The sequence below is a fragment of the Danio rerio genome, chromosome 21 (assembly GCF_052040795.2).
Source record: "Danio rerio strain M-AB ecotype USA chromosome 21, GRCz13ab, whole genome shotgun sequence".
Lineage (NCBI taxonomy): Eukaryota > Metazoa > Chordata > Actinopteri > Cypriniformes > Danionidae > Danio > Danio rerio.
The window spans coordinates 45876956-45899000 of NC_141041.1; the positions used below are offsets into that span (position 1 = coordinate 45876956).

The 22045-nt window shown below is 38.5% G+C and overlaps 1 protein-coding gene across 1 annotated transcript in view; it reads right to left on the reverse strand.

Moving 5' to 3' along the window:
- Window positions 1–22045, reverse strand: part of pcyt1bb (phosphate cytidylyltransferase 1B, choline b) — a 658357-nt gene that overhangs the window by 396572 nt on the left and 239740 nt on the right. The window lies entirely within an intron of this gene.

Here is a 22045-nt window from a genome sequence, read left to right on the forward strand (position 1 = left end):
CTTAGCTAGTCAGGCTGGAAAACCACCAGCTAAATCCATCAAAAACCAGCTTGACCAGCCTGGTTTTAGCTGGACAGAGCTGGTTTTGGCTGGTCATCTCCCAGCCTGACTAGCTAAAACCAGGCTGGAAATGACTGGAAACCAGCCTGGAGATGGCCCAAACCCCTCCAAAACCAGGCTGTTCGACCAGCTTAAATCAGCCAACCAGCCTAGGCTGGTTTAAGCTGGGTTTTTCAGTAGGGTGTAGTGATCTTTATCATCTGAAAACAGGTCTAAGTTGATAGATAAAGTGTGATGTTTGCATTAATGACAGTGCTCATTAATAAACAAATACTGTACCTGTAACTTTCTGAGACGATCATGAATCAATGGTTTACTGCCTGCACACCCGTCTGTTATTGTGAGCATAACTTTGTGATGCAGGTATGCTTACGTTCTCATTTTGTTTTCTAATGGCAGTGATCATTTTGATCATAAAGATAAATAAGATTAATAAGAGCTTGGTAGACACCCAGGTGGGCATAATAGAGGTCTCCTATGTGCAGTCAGTGCCGAAAGAGAAGACGTGGGTGCAAAACAGGAAATTAAAATTGAAATCTCTGCAGATTTAAAGGAGAAGACACAAACACTGATACACTTCAGATACACCTAATACACGTTTTGTGTATTTCTATGGATAAAGTGAACAATACTTTCCATACCTGTTACATATGGGTGTTTCCCAGTTCTGGGTTGTGGCTGGAAGTGCGTCCGCGGTAAAATTTTTATTTTGATGGTCCATTTGAGTATTGCTTAATATCTGTTGATATTGCTGCTAAACCGACATTTAACTGACTTTGCAAGTGCATGCCAACTTACACTAACACTAACCCCAATCTAACAGTCTACTTATGATCTAATGAGAATGGCATGGAGATGCATTCATTCATTCATTTTCTTGTCGGCTTAGTCCCTTTATTAATCCGGGGTCGCCACAGCGGAATGAACCGCTAACTTATCCAGCAAGTTTTTACGCAGCAGATGCTCTTCTAGCCGCAACCCGTCTCTGGGAAACATCCGCACACACATTTACTCACACACACACACTCCGGACAATTTAGCCTACCCAATACACCTGTACCGCATGTCTTTGGACTGTAGGGGAAACCGGAGCACCCGGAGGAAACCCAGGCGAATGCAGGGAGAACATGCAAACTCCACACAGAAACGTCAACTGAGCCAAGGCTCGAACCAGCAACCCAGCGACCTTCTTGCTGAGGCGGCAGCACTACCTACTGCGCAACTGCTTCGCCGCATGTAAATGCAATGTAACTTAAATTTAACAAACCATCAAAATAGAGTGTGACCACATCTGCTGAGTAAAACATATGCCGGGAAATAATTGGTGGTTCATTTCGCTGTGGCAACTCCCGATAAATAAGGGATTAAGCGGAAGCAAAATGAATAGATGTTCCAAATATAAAATATTCTTGTTGTTGTAAACTTGTTAAGATGTTGATGTGGATGAATGATGAGTGGTTGTGTATGGTTGAGTTCTGTATGTCCAAGCACTCTTTTGCTTACCCTAATTTTTATTTCTACTTTTTCACTTTCCTGTACTAACCATGCTTCTTTTTTTACTGCTGAAAAATGTTTTCACTCACTCCAGCTACACACATTTTGTTTTCTTCTCTGCATGTTTTCAATATATTCTATCATCCACTCAGCCTGTCTTCTTTGCTAACCCATTTTTTTTAACATCAGTGCTAGAGAGCTGATTGATAGCCTCTCGCTCATGTCTGCGAACCTTCTATTGTACCCTGAGTCACATGTCATTTCTTTTGTATGAACCTATGAAGCATCACTATTTTTAGACTAATGTGATTTCAGCTTTGACTTTGACTCAGGCGAGTCGTGTTGTGTGAATTTCAATAGACCACTTCCAGGAATGAATTAATAATGCCACACTGTGTTTCATTACTGTCTTTCTTTTTTAGTACAGTAGTGTTTTTATTGATCTATTTGACCACTGTATGTACAGTAAAAATGGTTTTGACAAAACATTGCCTGTACTGAGTTGGTCTGGTCTCAGTTAAGTTACTACAACCTTTAAAATATGAATAAAATCTTCAGTGAACTACAGTCGTGTTTTTATTTATTTATTTGACCTCTGTATGTACAGTAAGGGTGGTTTTGACGAAATATCACCTGTAGCAAAATTATCTGGCTTTCGTACAGTTACTACAACCATCAAATTATGAAAAAAAAACTTTGTGGTGAACTACAGTCGTGTTTTTATTTATCTATTTGACTACTGTATGTACAGTAAGGGTGGTTTTTACAAAATATTGCCTGTATTGAGTTGGTCTGATCTCTGTAAAGTTACTACAACCTTCAAATTATTAATAAAACTTTGTGATGAAGTACAGTAGTGTTTTTATTTATCTATTTGACCACTGTATGTACAGTAAGAGTGATTTTGACAAAATATCGCCTGTATTGAGTTGGTCTGGTCTCTGTACAGTTACTACAACCTCCAAAATATAAAGAAAAAATCTTTAGTGAAGTATAGCAGGGCTTTTATTTACGTATTTGATTACTGTATGTACAGTAGGCTGGTTTTGACAAAATATTGACTGTATTCAGTTGGTTTCGTCTCCTTAAAGTTACTACAACCTTCAAACTTTGAATAAAAATCTTTGGTGAAGTACAGTAGTTTTTTTATTTATCTGTTTTACTACTGTATGTACGGTAAGGGTTTTTTTTGACAAAATATTGCCTGTATTCAGTTGGTCTGGTCTCCCTTAAGTTAATACAACCTTCAAATTATGAATAAAACTTTGTGGTGAACTACAGTCGTGTTTTTATTTATCTATTTGACTACTGTATGTACAGTAAGGGTGGTTTTGACAAAATATTGACTGTATTAAGTTGGTTTTGTCTCCGTAAAGTTACTACAATCTTCAAACTTTGAATAAAAATCTTTGGTGAAGTACAGTAGTTTTTTTATTTTTCTGTTTTACTACTGTATGTACAGTAAGGGTGGTTTTGACAGAATATCACGTGTAACAAGTTGGTCTGGTCTCCACACAGTTACTTTAACCTTCAAAATATGAATAAAAATCTTTGAAGAAGTACAGTAGTGCTTTTATTTATCTAGTTGACTACTGTATGTACAGTAAGGGTGGTTTTGACAAAATATTGCCTGTATTGAGATGGTCTGGTGTCCCTTTAGTTACTACAACCTTCAAATTATGAATAAAACTTTGTGATGAAGTACAGTAGTGTTTTTATTTATCTATTTGACCACTGTATGTACAGTAAGGGTGGTTTTTACAAAATATCGCCTGTATTGAGTTGATCTGGTCTCTGTACAGTTACTACAACCTCCAAAATATAAAGAAAAAATCTTTAGTGAAGTATAGCAGGGCTTTTATTTACGTATTTGATTACTGTATGTACAGTAAGCTGGTTTTGACAAAATATTGACTGTATTCAGTTGGTTTCGTCTCCGTAAAGTTACTACAACCTTCAAACTTTGCATAAAAATCTTTGGTGAAGTACAGTAGTGCTTTTTATTTTTCTGTTTTACTACTGTATGTACAGTAAGGGTGGTTTTGACAGAATATCACGTGTAACAAGTTGGTCTGGTCTCCATACAGTTACTACAACCTTCAAAATATGAATAAAAATCTTTGAAGAAGTACAGTAGTGCTTTTATTTATCTAGTTGACTACTGTATGTACAGTAAGGATGGTTTATGACAAAAGAGCGCCTGTAGCAAAATGATCTGGCTTTTGTACAGTTACTACAACCATCAAATAATGAATAAAAATCTTTGGTGAAGTACAGTCGTGTTTTTATTTATCTATTTGACTACTGTATGTACAGTAGGCTGGTTTTGACAAAATATTGACTGTATTAAGTTGGTTTTGTCTCCGTAAAGTTACTACAACCTTCAAACTTTGAATAAAAATCTTTGGTGAAGTACAGTAGTGTTTTTATTTATCTAGTTGACTACTGTATGTACAGTAAGGGTGTTTTTGACAAGACATTGCCTGTACTGAGTTGGTCTGGTCTTAGTTAAGTTACTACAACCTTTAAAATATGAATAAAAATCTTCAGTGAACTACAGTCGTGTTTTTATTTATCTATTTGACTACTGTATGTACGGTAAGGGTGGTTTTGACAAAATATCGACTGTATTAAGTTGGTTTCGTCTCCGTAAAGTTACTACAACCTTCAAACTTTGAATAAAAATCTTTAGTGAAGTACAGTAGTTTTTTTATTTATCTGTTTTACCACAGTATGTACTGCTTGATGTCACGTTGAGAGAACTTCAAAGAAAGCCTGTTTTTCGCAGGAGAGGAGAGCTTCAAACAGACCACCGACCTGTAAGAAGATATCTCTGGTCACCCACTTCTATATGTGGCAGATCAGCTTGACTAATCATAACTTTCATAAAATTGCATACTATATAAAGAGCTCTCAGGGCCACGCAGTGGAGCTGTAGGTAGTGCTGTCGCCTCACAGCAAGAAGGGTAGCTGGTTGGAGCCTCGGCTGGGTCAGTTGGTGTTTCTGTGTGGAGTTTGCATGTTCTCCCTGCTTTCGCGTGGGTTTTCTCTGGGTGCTCCGTTTTCCCCATCAGTCCAAATACATGCGATACAGGTGAATTGGGTAGGCTAAATTGTTCGTATTGTATGTGTGTGAATGATTGTGAGTGGATGTATCCCAGAGATGGGTTGCAGCTGGAAGGGCATCCACTGCGTAAAAACGTGCTGGATAAGATAAGACCCCGGATTAATAAAGGGACTAAGTCGAAAAGAAAATAAATGAATGAATAAAGAGCTCTCAAGTCAAGACACAAGTTCACAAATTTTCTTATGTACGTGTGTGTGTTGATTATGTGACTTTTAAACTAAATAGATAACATTCATTCATTTTCCTCTGGCTTAGTCCCATATTTATCAGGGGTCACCACATCGGAATGAACTGCACACTATTCCAGCACATGTTTTCCACAGTGGATGCCCTTTCAGCTCCAAACCAGTACTGGGAATAGTTTAATAACATTCTGCTTGCAAAACTTGCATCACATTGTAAAACATATTTTTAGAAAAAAAAAAAAAAAAAAAAAATATATATATATATATATATATATATATATATATATATATATATATATATATATATATATATATATATACAGTTGTAGTCAGAATTATTAGCAATTATTAGCAATTATATATTATAGAATTATATATATTATAGAATTATATATATATATATATATATATATATATATATATATATATATATATATATATATATATATATATATATATATATATACAGTTGTAGTCAGAATTATTAGCCCCCATTTGATTATTATTTCTTTTTAAATATTTCCCAAATGATGTTTAACAGAGCAAGAAAAAATTTCACAGTATGTCTGATAATATTTTTTCTTCTGGAGAAAGTCTTTTTTGTTTTATTTAGATTAGAATAAAAAACAGTTAAAAAAAACATTTTAAGGTCAAAATTATTAGCCCCTTTAAGCTACAGTTTTTTCAATAGTCTACAGAACAAACCATCATTATACAATAACTTGCCTAATTACCCTAACCTGTCTAGTTAATCTAAATAACCTAGTTAAGCCTAAATGTTTAATTGCTTTAACCTGTATAGAAGTGAAAAATATCTAGTTAAATATTATTTACTGTCAACATGACAAATGTTATTAGAAATGAGTTATTAAAATTATTATGTTTAGAAATGTGTTGAAAAAAATCTCTTTGTTAAACAGAAATTGGGGAAAAATAAACAGGGGGGGGGGATGTCGAATAATTCAGGGAGACTAATAATTCTGACTTCAACTGTATATATTTTTTGTAAGGCAGACTTTGTAAGTGGAAAATCTGAAAGCTTCACTAGTGAGACAACAATTAAACAAACAATCTGCAATCTGATTGAGGATAAAGAATGAGCCTCCTCCATTTGGCCTCATTACTTTCTCTTTACTTTTACTCTTTACTTTTGTAGATGAGGAAACGCTGTTGAACTTCAGTGGTGTCATAATACATTTACTCTACTTGCACTACACTTTCAGCCAAGTAATGATACGTTTAATGGCAAGTAATGGTGATATTTCAGTAATCATTCCACCACTGTTTACTGCAATACCATTAACACTACAGCATGCTGTAGCATTATTAACAATTTGTTGTAAATACTAAAATATAAACATTATGATACATTTATATAACATTTCCATGTGGGCTATTTCATAAGACTGCTCAGAGTAGTCACCAGTTTGGTAAAGTTTATATGTCCATAATTCCATCAGCATCTTTAATTGTTTCTTTATTTATGCATGTTTTACAGTAGCGCTTGGAATTTTACATTTTTACAAATAAAATGCATTATTATTATTACTATTAATATTATTATTAACATTGTTATTATTGTGGTATGGATCATTGTAAAAATTGTGATTTTGTGCAAATGATGGTGCGCTTTGTGGAAGTAGTGTCCATGTTTTGCTTCCCTGTGTGTGCGGGTGTGTTCTCTCATGATCTATTATACGCTATCACTGTTTGTCTTGTTCTGTCACTAACCACTGGGGGGTTTACTTTTAGTGCTCTATTTTCCGTGAGCTTGAAGCATAGTGCCCATAAGAAGGTCACTGGGGCTCTGTGATGCTGAAAAATAAGACCCATAATTCACCTCACAAGTAGATGCATTTCTTTAAATACTAGAGCATTGCAGCTGACCTAATTAAGGAAATGATCATGAAGAAAATCATAATCATCAAAGGTCAAATTATATAGTGCAGTGGTTCACCACTAGAAGTAGTGGTGCACGGAGGAATCAGAGTAATGAAAGAAAAAAAAATGAATAAAATTTTAATCATTTGATGCATACGATCACACTAGTGTGATTAGCATTGGCTGTTCTCTAAAGGCTACAATTAAAACGATGTGCTTGAAATGTTTACTTTAGTGCATCACTTCATCAGCTGTTCAATCCAATTTGTGCAGAATTAGAGAAAGGGGTGTGTGGTGCTTGCAGAGCAGATAAGCGCTAGAGCAGGGGTTCTCAACTGGTTTGGCCATGGGACCCACAATTTTACATGGTCATCAAGCCGCGATGACCGCAAGCAACTATAATACAATTTTAGGAATTATACTTAATTTGTATTTATTTGTTAACATAAACAAGTAGTGACAGATACATCATAAGAAATTCACCAAGACTTACAAATAAACACAATTTTATTGCTGTCATTTAACAAAAAGGATCAAAATATAGAAATATTACAAAGTAAAAACAACAAATACTGTTAATTATAAACTTAATAAAATATGTTTTCTGGTTTCTAAATGTCGTTTTAATTTAGAGGGTTTAATGCTCTCCTTTGAGAGCACCTCACTACATATGACACTGAGGCTTTAAGTCTTTTTTGTCTTCAATATATATATATATATATATATATATATATATATATATATATATATATATATATATATATATATATATATATATATATATATCCATACTTTACATATTAGGAGTCGTACTTGCGCTTTGACGTTTTTGTTGCAATAATTAGATGCAATTTTACATGTCAAACAGTAGGGTTGTCGCACGCATTTCAAAATAAAAGTCCGGTATAAGCAAAATAAGTAAAAAACATAACTTATGTTGGTTTTTTTGACCACACACTCCGTGACCCACTGAAAATGTTCCCGCGACCCACTTTTGGGTTGCGACCCACCAGTTGAGAAACACTGCGCTAAAGCAGTGGTCCCCAACCCTCGGGCCACAGACCCCAGTCTATAGATCCATTGGTAAAAAAAGCATTAATTATTTCTGTTTTATTTATTATCTGAGTCTGATTTATTTAGAAAAATCTTTTATTTTGAAAAATGATCATATTCTATTGTTACATCTCAGTCACTTGAGCGCCAAAATTTAACCCACAGGCTAGCAAAATGAGTAAGAACTGCAGCACGACGCGCTTGCGTATTCCAGGCGTGCACAGCTGAAAACATCCTAACTTTTCAGAATTCTGCACCGCGAGTCAAATGACACGAACCGACTGATCAGCTTCATATTTTGTATATAATGTCGTTAAATATCTACTAAATATCTCAGACAAACACAGAACACCCAAACACTGCAGTGCTTTTTAAATTACTCCATAAATAAAACGTGTTTCAGCGTGCAGCAATGTTTTGTCAGCTTGACACCCTCTGAGAAAAACCTATCTACATACAAGTTAATGTTTAGATTCAACCCGGGCTCATTGTGGAAACGTAGCCCCGCGGACGTTTCTGGAATCCGCGAAATACGTCCCGGGAGGTAGGTATTTGAGCAGTTTTTGTTTTCGCGAATTCACGAGAAGCCGATGTGCGCGATTTTTCGCATCTCGGATGCTCGCGCCCGCGATGTTCTTGTGTTAAAAGCTGCTGGAGGCCGATGTAGAGCGGCCGTCCGTCCGACTGACTGGCTAAATGACTGAATGATCAACCGGCCGACCCAGCTGCCCTCCTCCTTCTTCCCTAAACCCAAGCGACGATTTGCAAAAGCCGTCCAGAAAAAAAAGCAAAAGCCCTCGTCCAATTTTGACCGCGTTTTCGGATCTCGCCCCGTCGCAAACTCGTTTGCTTTTATTTTTTTGGATTCTGTTTGTCATCTTACCTGATTTCTGGAACCGCTTCCCGGACTCGATCCCGGTCGTCGCCGTGGCCAGCTCCTCCTCCCTCCCGGCCTCCGCTCAGCCAACGTAACACTGCGAGCTAAGCGGACAAACTGGTTGAGGCGGGAAAGCCCTCCACACGGAGGCGACCCGTCAGCCGGCATGCTTGAAGAGGAGGAGCGGAGCGACATCACACCGCCCCGCAGCGTTCGCTCCATAAAAAAAACTAAACGCGACCAAACGTACCTCCGGCCACGTAAATCGCGGCCTCCAGAAACGTCTGCGGGGCTACGTTTCCAGAATGAGCTTGGGTTGTTTAGATTTCAAAAAGTTTCACAAATATGTCATATGTACATCCAATATATATTTCAAAATCAGAAACTGTATAAATATGAATATGACTATGCCTCGTTTTCGAACTGTGCAGTGCTGCAGCAGCTTAATTTGGCCAACTACGCTACTTTATTTTAATACTGGCCATTATGGTGGTACTTGAAGAGACAATTTGTTTCTAGGGTGGTACTTGGTGAAAAAAAGTCTATATATATATATATATATATATATATATATATATATATATATATATATATATATATATATATATGTGTATATATATATTTATGGATGGATGGATGGATGGATGGATGGATGGATGGATGGATGGATGGATGGATGGATGGATGGATGGATGGATGGATGGATGGATGGATAGATAGATAGATAGATAGATAGATAGATAGATAGATAGATAGATAGATAGATAGATAGATAGATAGATAGATAGATAGATAGATTCTATGAAATTTATAAAAAGCCTCGCAAGCTGTAGTTTGGACACCCCAGCCCTAGCTGTTGTATAGTAAAGTATGTAAAATTTAATGTAATATAATGTCTGGTGGATATAAAATAATATATCATTATATCGTTCAATTGTCATGTCAAAGCAGTTAGTAAATCAGCATACTATCATCTCAGAAACATTGCAAGAATCAGATGCTTTGTTTCCAGTGAAGACTTAGAGAAACTTGTTCATGCTTTTATCAGCAGCAGGGTGGATTACTGTAACGGCCTCCTCACTGGCCTTCCCAAAAAGACAGTCAGACAGTTACAGCTCATCCAGAACGCTGCGGCCAGGATTCTGACCAGAGAAATCAGAGCACATCACACCTGTCCTCAGGTCTTTACACTGGCTCCCAGTTACATTCAGAATAGAGTTTAAAGTATTATTACTGGTTTATAAATCACTAAATGGCCTAGGACCTAAATAAATTACAGATATGCTGACTGAATACAAACCAAACAGATCACTCAGATCTTTAGGATCATATAAACTAGAAGTTCCAAGAGTTCAGTCAAAGCAGGGTGAATCTGCCTTCAGCCACTACGCCCCTCGCTGCTGGAATCAGCTTCCAGAAATGATCAGATGTGCTCCAACATTAGGCACATTCAAATCGAGACTGAGAACACATCTGTTTAGCTGTGCCTTTACTGAATGAGCACTGTGCTGCGTCCGACAGATCGCACTATTATGTTTTTCTTTTGTTTTTCATTATCTTATAACATATTTTAACACATTTTTATCTTTTTTTTATCTATTTTTTATTCTTATTTTTATAATTCTTATTATTTATTTTATTTTGATTATTTGTTTTTATTTGATTACACTTGTTTCTTTTATTCTTGTTTATGTGAAGCACTTTGAATTGCCATTGTGTATGAAATGTGCTATATAAATAAACTTGCCTTGCCTATATGTTTTGTTTTCAGTGTGCATATGTTGCTTTCGATGCAAGCATTTTTTAGTGTCTGGGGATAAAAAAAAAATCTGTCAGACAGTAATGACAGTTATATTTTAGCTATACAAAACTTTAAGTTTTATTCATAACAGGCACATACTGTAGCAGGAGATCAAATGTTCCACACGACTTGCATGTCACCACACTCCAAGAGGCACCCAGATAACAGCTCACACCAAGACATGCTGGGAGTAGGAGATCAAAGTCTTACAACATGAGTTAGGAAGAAATCCTGAGGGAGCTAGATAAAATCCACCATGCAGAGCACAGTTCTGGTCCAAAGTCTATTAAAAAAAAAAAAGTTGTGATTAGGTTGGATGCCCTTTGCCCTTCAGAGCTGCTTTAATTCTTCATGGCTTAGATTCATCAATGTTCTGGAATAATTCCTTTGAGATTTTGACGAATTACCAGTTGCACGCATTGAGGTTGCAGAAAAAAACAGGAGCGCTAGCATTTACAACAAGAGAATGACATCCGGTGCGGTACAGAGTTTGTTGTTGTATTAGAGATAAGATATATTGATTACATATTATATATATTATTTACATAATGCTTTCAGCGTATTATAACAGCGTGTCACCCAGTGATAAGCACAGTTATTTGGCAAAATGAACATTAAAGTAAGTGCTGTTCGCCTGACAGGCCCATTTGCGATAGCACCCTCCCAATGGATTTTGGATAAGATGAAATTGTCAGTCATCCAGCCCCAAATATACAGCTATCTCATTGAAACTTCATGTGATTTTAAAGAAGTTAAAGCCGTACAAGTCTTTGGAGGCCTACAATTTTGTTCTGTGTGGTCATGTGCAAGAAATAATGTTCCATGATCACCAGATTCAAAACATTGTAGAGCTAAAAGCCGATGTTCTGCCTAGCCAAAGACAACAAAAGAAGACAACTGTAGAAGGCCTGGGTAATCATCAACAACCAAAACAACTGCATTCTGACAGCGAACTGCATCTGTACGGCAGGGTGTGTGAGCTTACACTTCTACATTTCATTGTAAGTGTCCGCAGTTTAAAGGTGCAGTAGGTGATTGTCTTCAGAAACGTGTTGTTTTGCTGGTTGAAAGTCTCTTCACATTCCAATAGTAATGATTAAAGTAAATTATCTAAATGTATTTATATGTATTTTTATATTTTGGGTAAGGCTTAAAACTAAAAAATGTTCATCCAATCAAATAGAGTCGAGCCGACACCTCTCATAATTCCGATAAGTAGCTCAAACCGTCTGTCTTGCAAATGCAGATTTGAACAACTGCACAGCCATATGCAGGCAGCTCCGCCGACCGCTGTTTGTGCATAGACGTGCTGTGCATTGATGAGAGAGAGAGCACGCGCGCATGATCGGCAAAAACATGCTGAATAAAAACTGGTTATATCTTCACAGAAGTGTTGTTCAGCCACTAAAATCTTCCGGTGAAAGATTGATAAGACCAGTGGCGCAAAAAGGCAAGTGGTGCTCGCTGCAGAGCCATTTGAGGAGAGGTGAGCTCCAGAGAGGGGGAGCTTAAGCTTGAGCTCCACCTTTTTTGCACTTCTTCTACGAGTGATGTCACTGGGGGTAGGGTTAGGGGTGGGGTTGGTGTACGCATTAAAACAGCTTACAGGAGGAGGAGCGACAGCTCATGCTCCCCCTCTCTGGAGCTCACCTCTCCTCAAATGGCTCTGCAGTGAGCACCCTCTCCAAGAGGGTATGCAGTATATGCGGCGCATAGGGGCGCCACACATGGGGGGGGCGCCATTGTGCCAAAACTATTTTTAAAATTATCCTTATTAAAAGTTTTAAATAATAAAAATAAATAAATATGTTTTGTTAAAAAAACATTATTTTGCATTTTATACAAATATAACATTGTTATTGTTTAATTCAAAATCATTTATCTGCAAACATGCAGTCACACAGCCTAAAGTGTTCATGTAGATGTAACTGTTTAGATTTGTTTTTATTTTTATCAAAATAAACTGTCAAATCATACATAATGTCAAAAGTTATAAGGTTAATCTGAAAATTTTCCTTCATTTATTATTAATTAATTAATTTAATTATTAGTTTGCCAAAATAAGAGGGATCACACAAAATTTGAACCCGCATACCCCTCAGTAAATGTGTAGTTGCGCCCCTGGATAAGGCTATTTTCAGTTTCATAAGGGATCTTTTACAGCATTGCTAATGAAGATTTTAATTAATTTAACAACAAAACACAAGTAAATACCGCTATTCATCCTAGTCTCTCCCTATATTGTTTACCATGCAACTCTAAATATTCGCTCTGAAATAGCATGTCAGTTTGGCTCAATAATGAGTGTAATTTCTGCACGCCGCCGGACAAGCACTAGTCGCTTTTAACACATGAGAGAGGGTTCTTCTGCTGTCATCTTTTAGGTATGCATGCTCGTGTTTCAGAAGGTGTGGCTCTGGACGGCAGGGGAGGCAGGTTGTTGCTAGAGCGGATACGTTTGCGGCCGGAAGTTAACGAGAAATATTTCTATTATTTATTAAATTTCTCATTTGTTGTATTCTATTAACGTCTACCCCCACCCCAACCCTAAACCCAACCGTCACAGTAATGTAAAAACAGTTGTTGTACCGAGTATTAGTTATGTTATCTATTAAATTATAAAATGTATTTTTTAATGCCTACCCCCACCCCAACCCTAAACCCAACCATCACAGTACTGTAAAAATATTAATTATTGTTATACAGTGCCATAAATAAATGCTGCTTTATTAATGTGCATATCGCACTTCCGGCCGGCCGCATATCCGATCTACTGGGGAGGCACTGTAATTCAGAGATTTATGCTAAGCTGTTAGCATTGTGGAATATCACCTACTGCACCTTTAATTCACCATATTTAACTGTTTTTGCTAAAATCACTTCTGCAATCAAACAAAAAACTAATAATGTGTATGATTCAGCAAAGTGTGAACTCGATATAAATTACCTGATACAAAATGGGAGCTGCAGACACGAGCATTTTTAATTAGGTCCCCACTCCATTCATCTCCCTTTTAGCCAAAGAAGTCTGCGGTTGGCATTAAATCCCTGCTAAAAATTCCAGCTTAAACCAGCCTAGGATGGTTGGTTGGTTTTAGCTGGTCGACCAGCCTGGTTTTAAAAGGGTTTTGTCCACATTAAAAGTCCAGCATTAAAACCTTGCTGGAAAATCCAGCTTAAACCAGCCTAGGATGGTTAGTTGGTTTTAACTGGTCGACCAGCCTAGTTTTAAAAGGGTTTTGTCCACTTCCAGACTGGTTTCCAGCCATTTACAGCCTGGTTTTATCTGGACAGACTGGGAGATGACCAGCTAAAACCAGCTTGACCAGAGCCAGGCTGGGCTCCCAGCCAAAACCAGCAATGTTCAGCTTAAACCAGGATGGTCAAGCAGGTTTTAGATGGTTTTAGCTGGTCACTTTCCAGCCTGACCAGCTAAGACCAGGCTGGAAACCAGCCTGGAAGAGGCCAAACCCCCTGTAAAACCAGCCTGGTCAACCAGGTAAAATTAGCCAACCATCCTAGGCTGGTTTAAGCTGTAATTTTCCGCAGGGAAGTAGTGTGGTGTACGGTAAAAGTTAAGTTTTAATATTTGGCATCCTCCCGCACAACACGACATGTTTGCTATCGCAACCGGTCTTTTTTTGCAACCCACATGTGACATCATGTGTGATGTAGGTTGGTAATTCCTCTATTGGTTCTCACTATCATGGTTAGCATCATACCTGATGACCTCTGGCCTCAACAAGGTATTTCTGTAAATAGACTCACTGGATGTTTTCCCTTATCCAGACCATTATCTGCAAACCCTGGAGCGGGTTGTTTGGGGAATAACAATGAGCTTGATACTCAGAACAACCCATCTGGAGCCCACAACCATGCCACTTCTGCTTAAATCACTTAATGATGTGTTTGCACTTGGCAGATTTGGGTCAATTAGAGTGAACTGTGGTGTGATTGCTATGTTAGTATGCTTTATTTGAACAAATGTGAGGGCTGCAATCCAAACCGTGCTGTGCACCAAACAATAGGGTGACCATGTGTCACAAAAACAAATGCATACAGCTGGAGACACACACACACACACACACACAAACAGGGGTGAATGAAACTGGAACACTGGCCATTTTAGTGTTGGAGGTTTCATGGCTAAATTTGACCAGCCTGGCGGTCAATCTTCATTGATTACAACATTGCACGCAACATTATCGGAGTTCAAAAGAGGACAAATGGTTGGTGCATATCTCACTGGTGCATCTGTGACTAAGTTAGCAAGTCTTTGTGATGCATCAAGAGCCATGGTATCCAGGATAATGTCAGCACACCACCAAAAACCCAACCCAGAATCCAACAGGAGTAAATGTGGATGCAAGAGGAAGCTGTCTGTAGTGGTCAATAACTCAAATTGGATTGAAAAAAGATGAAAAAATCCAACGTTAAGTCAACATCTTAAACCAATGTCATATTGATGTCAAATACTGACTTATTTGTCAGGCATGGCAACCAAAATCCAACATCTGATAGACGTCATAATGGTAACATTCACACAGCGTCAATCTGTAACATCATTAGGCGTTTATATTGGGTTGATTTTAAGTTGGATGTTGGACACTGACGTTGGCCTGACATTGGGTTTTGACAACAACCTGATTTTAAAGGGCCATGAAACCCCCTCGTTTCAGCAGGGTGTTTTCACTCCTCTAGTTTGGAAAAAGTCAGAAAAGTGGGCGTGTCCAGCTCTGTTTAGGAGGGAGTGTCGGAGGAACTAAAGTGGGATGGTTAGGGAGTGTCTATTTGGGCACGCGCTGAGTTTCAGAGTCAAAACACCCACACACACACACACACACACACACACACACACACACACACACACACAGGGGAGAAAGTGACTGTGTTTACATGGACATCTGTAGTCGAATTATTTGTCAAATTATCAAATGGTGGACTTTAACTGCAGTTTGGCTCTTTCAATTAGGGAATTCATTCATGCCCCTCGCGACAAATGAGATATTTGATTCGAGGAACTGCTCTAAACGTGTATTTTTCTTGCAATGTTTGATACCGCACGGCGAATGAGAGAAAGAAACCCTCCGCATTTCCCGGAAACCTATATGCACACAGCAGGTAGTGTCAGAAAGTCGCGTGTGTTATTCCGGTCACAAAATGCGGTGAAAATCCTACACGAAGTTAAAGTTTGGTTGTGGTGCTAATATGTTTACACTCGGTGCAATAGTTAACTTAGTTCGATATGAACAAACTGAATAAACAAAGAGCACTGGTCGCTCACTTACCAAATCTGTAGAGACAGGACAATCACCAGCAACTAGAGCCGCGTCTTTATTAAAAGGAGACTACAAGCGAATCCGGATCTCAGCGTTTGCAGATGAGAACAGCTCTCAGGTAAACAATAATCCTCCTTAGACACGTAAGTTATTGTTGTCGAGCGTCGCGTACACTGTTAATCCACACGTGACTCCAGCTGCGCTCTCACAGAGAGAAAATGAAAACAAAACTGCAGCAAAATATAAAAGCAACACTTGACGCTTGTTTTGCCAACACAACGTGGCGTCTCTGTCGTCTAAACACTGTGACAGTAATGAATATAATGAAGTTGCACAATAGAGCGCGCTGATTGGTTTGAACCAAGCTTTACTCATGCATTAATGCATCACACTGTAAGACGTAATAAGACACACTCTGGCACAGACGTCCAGTCTGCACGCTGGAATACACGCTATTATGTCATGACCGTGACGCAGCTTCAAAAATTCGTTTTAAACCGGAAGTACGAATTTGCTTGAAATAACGCAAAAACAACCAATTTACACTTTTTAGTGAAATATAGGTGTCCTAATAGTGTTTTTAGCATTGTGGGACACATATACGACTGTCAACAGCTCAAAAAATGTGTTTTGGTGTTTCGTGACCCTTTAAATTCCAAACAAAATGCAACGTCCCCACAACATTGGGGGACAACGTCAATCTGACGTCATGTTGGCTTCTTGTGCCTGCTGGGTGTATAAGGCCATTTCAGTCATCATACAGTAAACATCCGTCATCTTCTCATCAGTGACATCCATCTGAACAGTCTCTGGGTCAATGCGTGTAAAGATTTTGGACATCTTCTTGGACACTTTTAATGTTTCAAGACAGTTATCTGTATTTATAAAGCGCCCATGTCTTGAGGTGGCTCATTATGATGCAATTTTCCTTCTATGTGAGATTTGATTTTTCTAATCCTCATAGACAAGAAATATAAAGTAGTGACTGCAGGTTGAAGGAAAGTAGTGGAGTAAAAGTACTGATACAGTACTAAAAATGTACTCAAGGGAAAGTAAACATTTTTAAAACTACTTAGTAATTTACAATTCCTGAGAAAAACTACACAATTACAGTAGTTTGAGTATTTGTAATTTGGTGAGGTTTATTCATAAACTAATTTCGAGAGGATCACGTGCCTATGATTTATCACGGCCGGTCCCGTATTTGCTAATCACTATCTTCTAATCATATGAGCCCTAAGCTACAATAAATAACCACAGTTTCCAGCTCATTTTATCTTCGTTTGGAAGAAACCCCCCTCCTCCCCTTTTCTCCTCCTTTACCAATGATTGGGCGGCACGGCGGCCCAGTGGTTAGCACTGCGAGCCCCACAGCAAAAACACTGCCGGCCCTGGTCCCTTAGGGTCAGTGAGCGTTTCTCTGTGGAGTTTGTATGTTCTCCCTGTTTCCGCGTGGGTTTTCTCCGAGTTCTCCGGTTTCCTCCCACCATCCAAAGACATTCAACACGTATAACAATTAAGCATTTATCTAACCCCTCTGTTCCTTAGCTTCCGCAGCCGGGGAGTTCTGAGATCCACCGAGCTCAGGCTCCCCTCTCGCTCTGCCAACGGGAGGAAGCCCCGAGCTCGAGGATCCCTTGATCCATATAGTCATGCAAACATTTGTTTGTAGAGCAAGAAGTTTGACCATTTTCTGCCGTCTATTATTCCAAGTCATTTCTCCCATAGGCGACTGAATCGGAAGTTCTAAGACAATCGCGAAAACAGGCGCACTTCTGCATTTTAGAATAAGGTCAATAAGCTTAACAAGATACAAAAGCTTATTTAGATTCAATTAATGTTCCAGGCACTTCGACATCTAACTGACCATTGTGCTGAATTGGATAAGGTGCTTATGCTTCAGGTGCCTGAACTGTTGCTGTGGGCTGGGTTATTATCAAGGGTACACGTGGCTGCTAAGGAGATACACACACAAACATGGAGACACGTCACAGCAAGACACCATCTCTCCAGGGCACCTATGCTCCAGAAAGTGCCATAGATGCTCTTGTATCCTCCTGGGCTGTTGCTGTTTGTGAGCTGGGAACTCATTATTGCAGCATGGTGTACGTTAAATAAAATAGATGCTTTTGGCAATTTTATATTTCACAGGAGGATTTCATGAGAACAATTCATGAAACAGAATGCAGAGCAAATTCATCTCTCTAACATACTACATCTGTGATGTATTAGACATTTGTGAGTGTATATACAGATGAAGGCAAGAAATATTAGCCCTGCTGAGAAATCCTTATCTCACATTCTATATATCATTTTCTTTTTTTCTGAAGAAAGACTTCTTTGTTTTAGTTTGGCTGGAATAAAATACAATTTAAATTTTAAATTAAAAAAATATAAAATAATATTATTAGCTCCATTAATAAATTATTTGTTTTGCAATTGGCTATACAACTAACCACTTTTGTACAATGACTTGCCTAGTTAACCTGTGGTCTATTTCCATTGAATGGTATGGTACAGTAGGCGACGCAGTGGCGCAGTAGGTAGTGCTGTTGCCTCACAGCAAGAAGGCCACTGGTTCGAGCCTCGGCTGGGTCCGTTGGCATTTCTGTGTGGAGTTTGCATATTCTTCCTGTGTTCACATGGGTTTCCTCCGGGTGCTCCGGTTTCCCCCACAGTCCACAGACATCCAGTACAGGTGAATTGGGTAGGCTAAAGTGTCGGTAGTGAATGATTGTGTGTGGATGTTTCCCAGAGATGGGTTGCAGCTGGAAGGGCATCCGCTGCGTAAAAACGTACTGGATAAGTTGGCAGTTCATTCCGTTGTGGCGGATCAAGATTAATAAAGGGACTAAGCTGAAAAGAAAATTAATGAATGGTATGATAAGGTTCGGTACACTTTTATGGCTGTTTCCACTGTCAATTGGCCCGTTTCCACTGAGTGGTATAGTATGGTACGGTATGGTTCGGTACACTTTTATGGCCGTTTCCACTGTCAAACAGCCCGTTTCCACTGTGTGGTACGTTTCGGTATGCTTTTAAGGCTGTTTCCACTGTCAAAGGGTACCTAAAGGCGAACTGTACTGTACCACTTTTTGATCACCCCTTTGCAAAGGGTGCCAAGCAGGACAAAAGGTACCAAAAGGCAGAGCTAGATGCACAGCTGAAGGCTATTGGTTTTCAGAGATACATCACTCGCAGAAGCAGAAGAATCAAAACAAAGGAAGCACCATTTTTAAAAACACACCCGAGACATTACACCGTAATAATATATACATAAAATACCAAGCTATAGTCGACCTGAGCTCAAACAAACCATGTCGTCATCTTGATGAACAGCCACAAAGCCAAGAAGGACAAAATCTACCACATCCTATTGTTGTTTTACGAGCCCATCTAAAAGTGCGAGCGGTTTCACTTTCTCATGAGAGGTCGCCGCACGTCTATATTTAAAATAATAACCTCTTTGAGTTCATATTAATAACATTAAAAACCTTTCAGAAGCGAACAAACTTGAGAGTGAAGTGCAAAAAAACAACAGAAGTCAGAAAAAACAGCAGCAAGTGATGCTTCTGCAACCTAAAACATGAACAAATTGCCATGTTTAACCAGCCTGATCTTCCGAGAAAATGTAAGTATTTACGTTTTGCCAGTTTAGTGGCTAATTCGTACGAATTTGTACGAGTTCAGTCGTACGAAATTGTACGATTTTAAAAAGGAGGCGTGGCACCTAACCCCACCCCTAAACCCAACCGTCATTGGGGGATGAGCAAATCGTACTAAAATGTACGAATTAGATCTTACAAATTAGCCAGTTTGGCAAATCTTACAAATGAAAAAGTTACGAATTGCTGTGAGATTGTGTTGGTTTAACTATTATCATCACCTTTTGGACTATTATGAACTCGCAATATGTGCTGCTGAAGATTAAAACCACATATAAGAGGTTTGCACTGACTGTAGGCTATATTTTGTGTTGTTTTTGAACCCAAATAAGGACTAAATGTCTGCTGTGTGTAGTTTTTCTGTTTTTAGTAACATATCAGAGACTGCAAGGGGCTGTAAATTATGTGTTCATATATGTTGCATTTATTTATTTATTTCATATAATGGCAGACGTTACAGTAAATTTCGTTCATTGATCATTGATCTGCAGTTCCAATCAAATCATGTTGATAGAAAGGTTAGTAATGAACATTTATACATAAGTATTTATGTGTATTAAACATCTGTTTTGTGAGAAGTGCTTCTTATATGATATGTGAACGACCCATACGGCTTTACTGTGACATTTCCTTGAATTGGGTAGGCTAAATTGTCCTAGTGTGTGTGTATGAATGTTGGTGTGGATGTTTCCCAGAGATGGGTTGTGGCTGGAAGGGCATCCGCTGCGTAAAAACTTGCTGGATAAGTTGGTGGTTCATTCCGCTGTGGCGACCCCAGATTAATAAAGAGAATTAGCCGACAAAAAAATGAATGAATGAGTTTTGCTTTGATAACAATTATGATATATTCTGATATACTGTTTCTAATTTCCAGTCATCAGTTTAAGGCATAATTAAAATAATGATTTCATTTAAGCCATAAAGAAAGAAAGAAAGAAAGAAAGAAAGAAAGAAAGAAAGAAAGAAAGAAAGAAAGAAAGAAAGAAAGAAAGAAAGAAAGAAAGAAAGAAAGAAAGAAAGCTGGTTCTCAGTGAAAGTACACGAGCGGTTTCCTGAAACTCGCCATGATCTTTCCTCACAGTCGCTCATGTCCTCATTTTTCACCTCCCTGGTTTTGTATCTGCAGTGCTTGCGGCTCCAGTGCTCCCATGTTCCCCAGGGGCTTCACAGAAACCCCTTGACAGCATCCATACACCTGTCGTCTCTTGCACAGAAGCACACACTCTCTCAACAACACACCGGGGCAAAGAGTGTGGCAACAGTGCCCTCTACAGAAGCGAGCGCACACACACTTTTTTTGCACCAGGAGATCAGGGAGTGTCCAGGGTTTTTAGATGACATGCAACCTTGAAAACCATGATGGATGCTTTAAATCATTTATATCAGGAGGTTGCTAGACACTTTTTGCTCCAGTGAGCATTTTTAAGGTAGACACATGCCATAAAAATGTTGGGTTTAACAACAACAGCAAAAACAAAATATGGTATTATTATTAATAGTAGTATTAAGCAATAAAAAAAAATGTTGTTATTATACCACATAATAGATCATGTAGAAAATGTTTGTGGCAACGCAGTGGGGCAGTAGGTAGTGCTGTGTCACCTCACAGCGAAAAGGTCGCTGGTTCGATCCTCGGCTCAGTTGGCGTTTCTGTGTGGAGTTTGCATGTTCTCCCTGCGTTCGCGTGGGTTTCCTCCGGGTGCTCCGGTTTCCCACACAGTCCAAAGACATGAGGTACAGGTGAATTGGGTTGGCTTAATTTTCCGTAGTGTAAGAGTGTGTGTGTGGATGTTTACCAGAGATGGGTTGCAGCTGGAAGGGCATCCACTGCATAAAAATGTGCTGGATGAGTTGGCGGTTCATGAATAAGCCGACAAGAAAATGAATGAATGAATGAAAATGTTTGTGGTTTAAATGAAATACAATAAAAAATATAGTACTTTACATCCACATACGAGTGAAACATTAAATTATAAATGGAATTTTTAAAATATATTATTAATAAATGAAAATAACCATAATTCTAAAATGAAATATTTGTGTGTACTTTTTTAAAGCCGTTTGTAAAATAAATTATATATGTATATATGTATATGTGATATTACTCATATGAGCAACATCACACGAGTTGCAGTGCGCTATGGCTGTATATCGGCACTGGTGGGAGGCGTGCGTTGACATGAGGCCGCAGTCCAAGTGCCTTAGTGTCCCACCAGTGACGATCCACAGCCACATAGCACTGCTACTTGTGTGAAATTTTGTTTGAAATACGGAGAGTCTACAAATACCTTTGTATGACGAATTACTTTGTTCCACCATTCCTTCACAACTGGAGCTGATGTCAGAACAGCCAAAACTGTTACTCACAAACGTCACTATGAATGATTCTCTAGCATCATGTCTAAAGAGATGACAAAACAGGTGATTTTGCTGACATTTTAGGATTATAAGGCTAAATGGCATGAAATGAGATTTCCCAGTATTTCTCGGTTGCAATCGGGAGATTAAAATAATTAACCCCAAAAATGTCAAAGCAATGCAGTGTGTTTGCAGTAAGGGAAAAACACTAAACACATGCTGGCATTTCTTATTTCTTTCTTGTTACTGAACTAGTCTTCTGTAA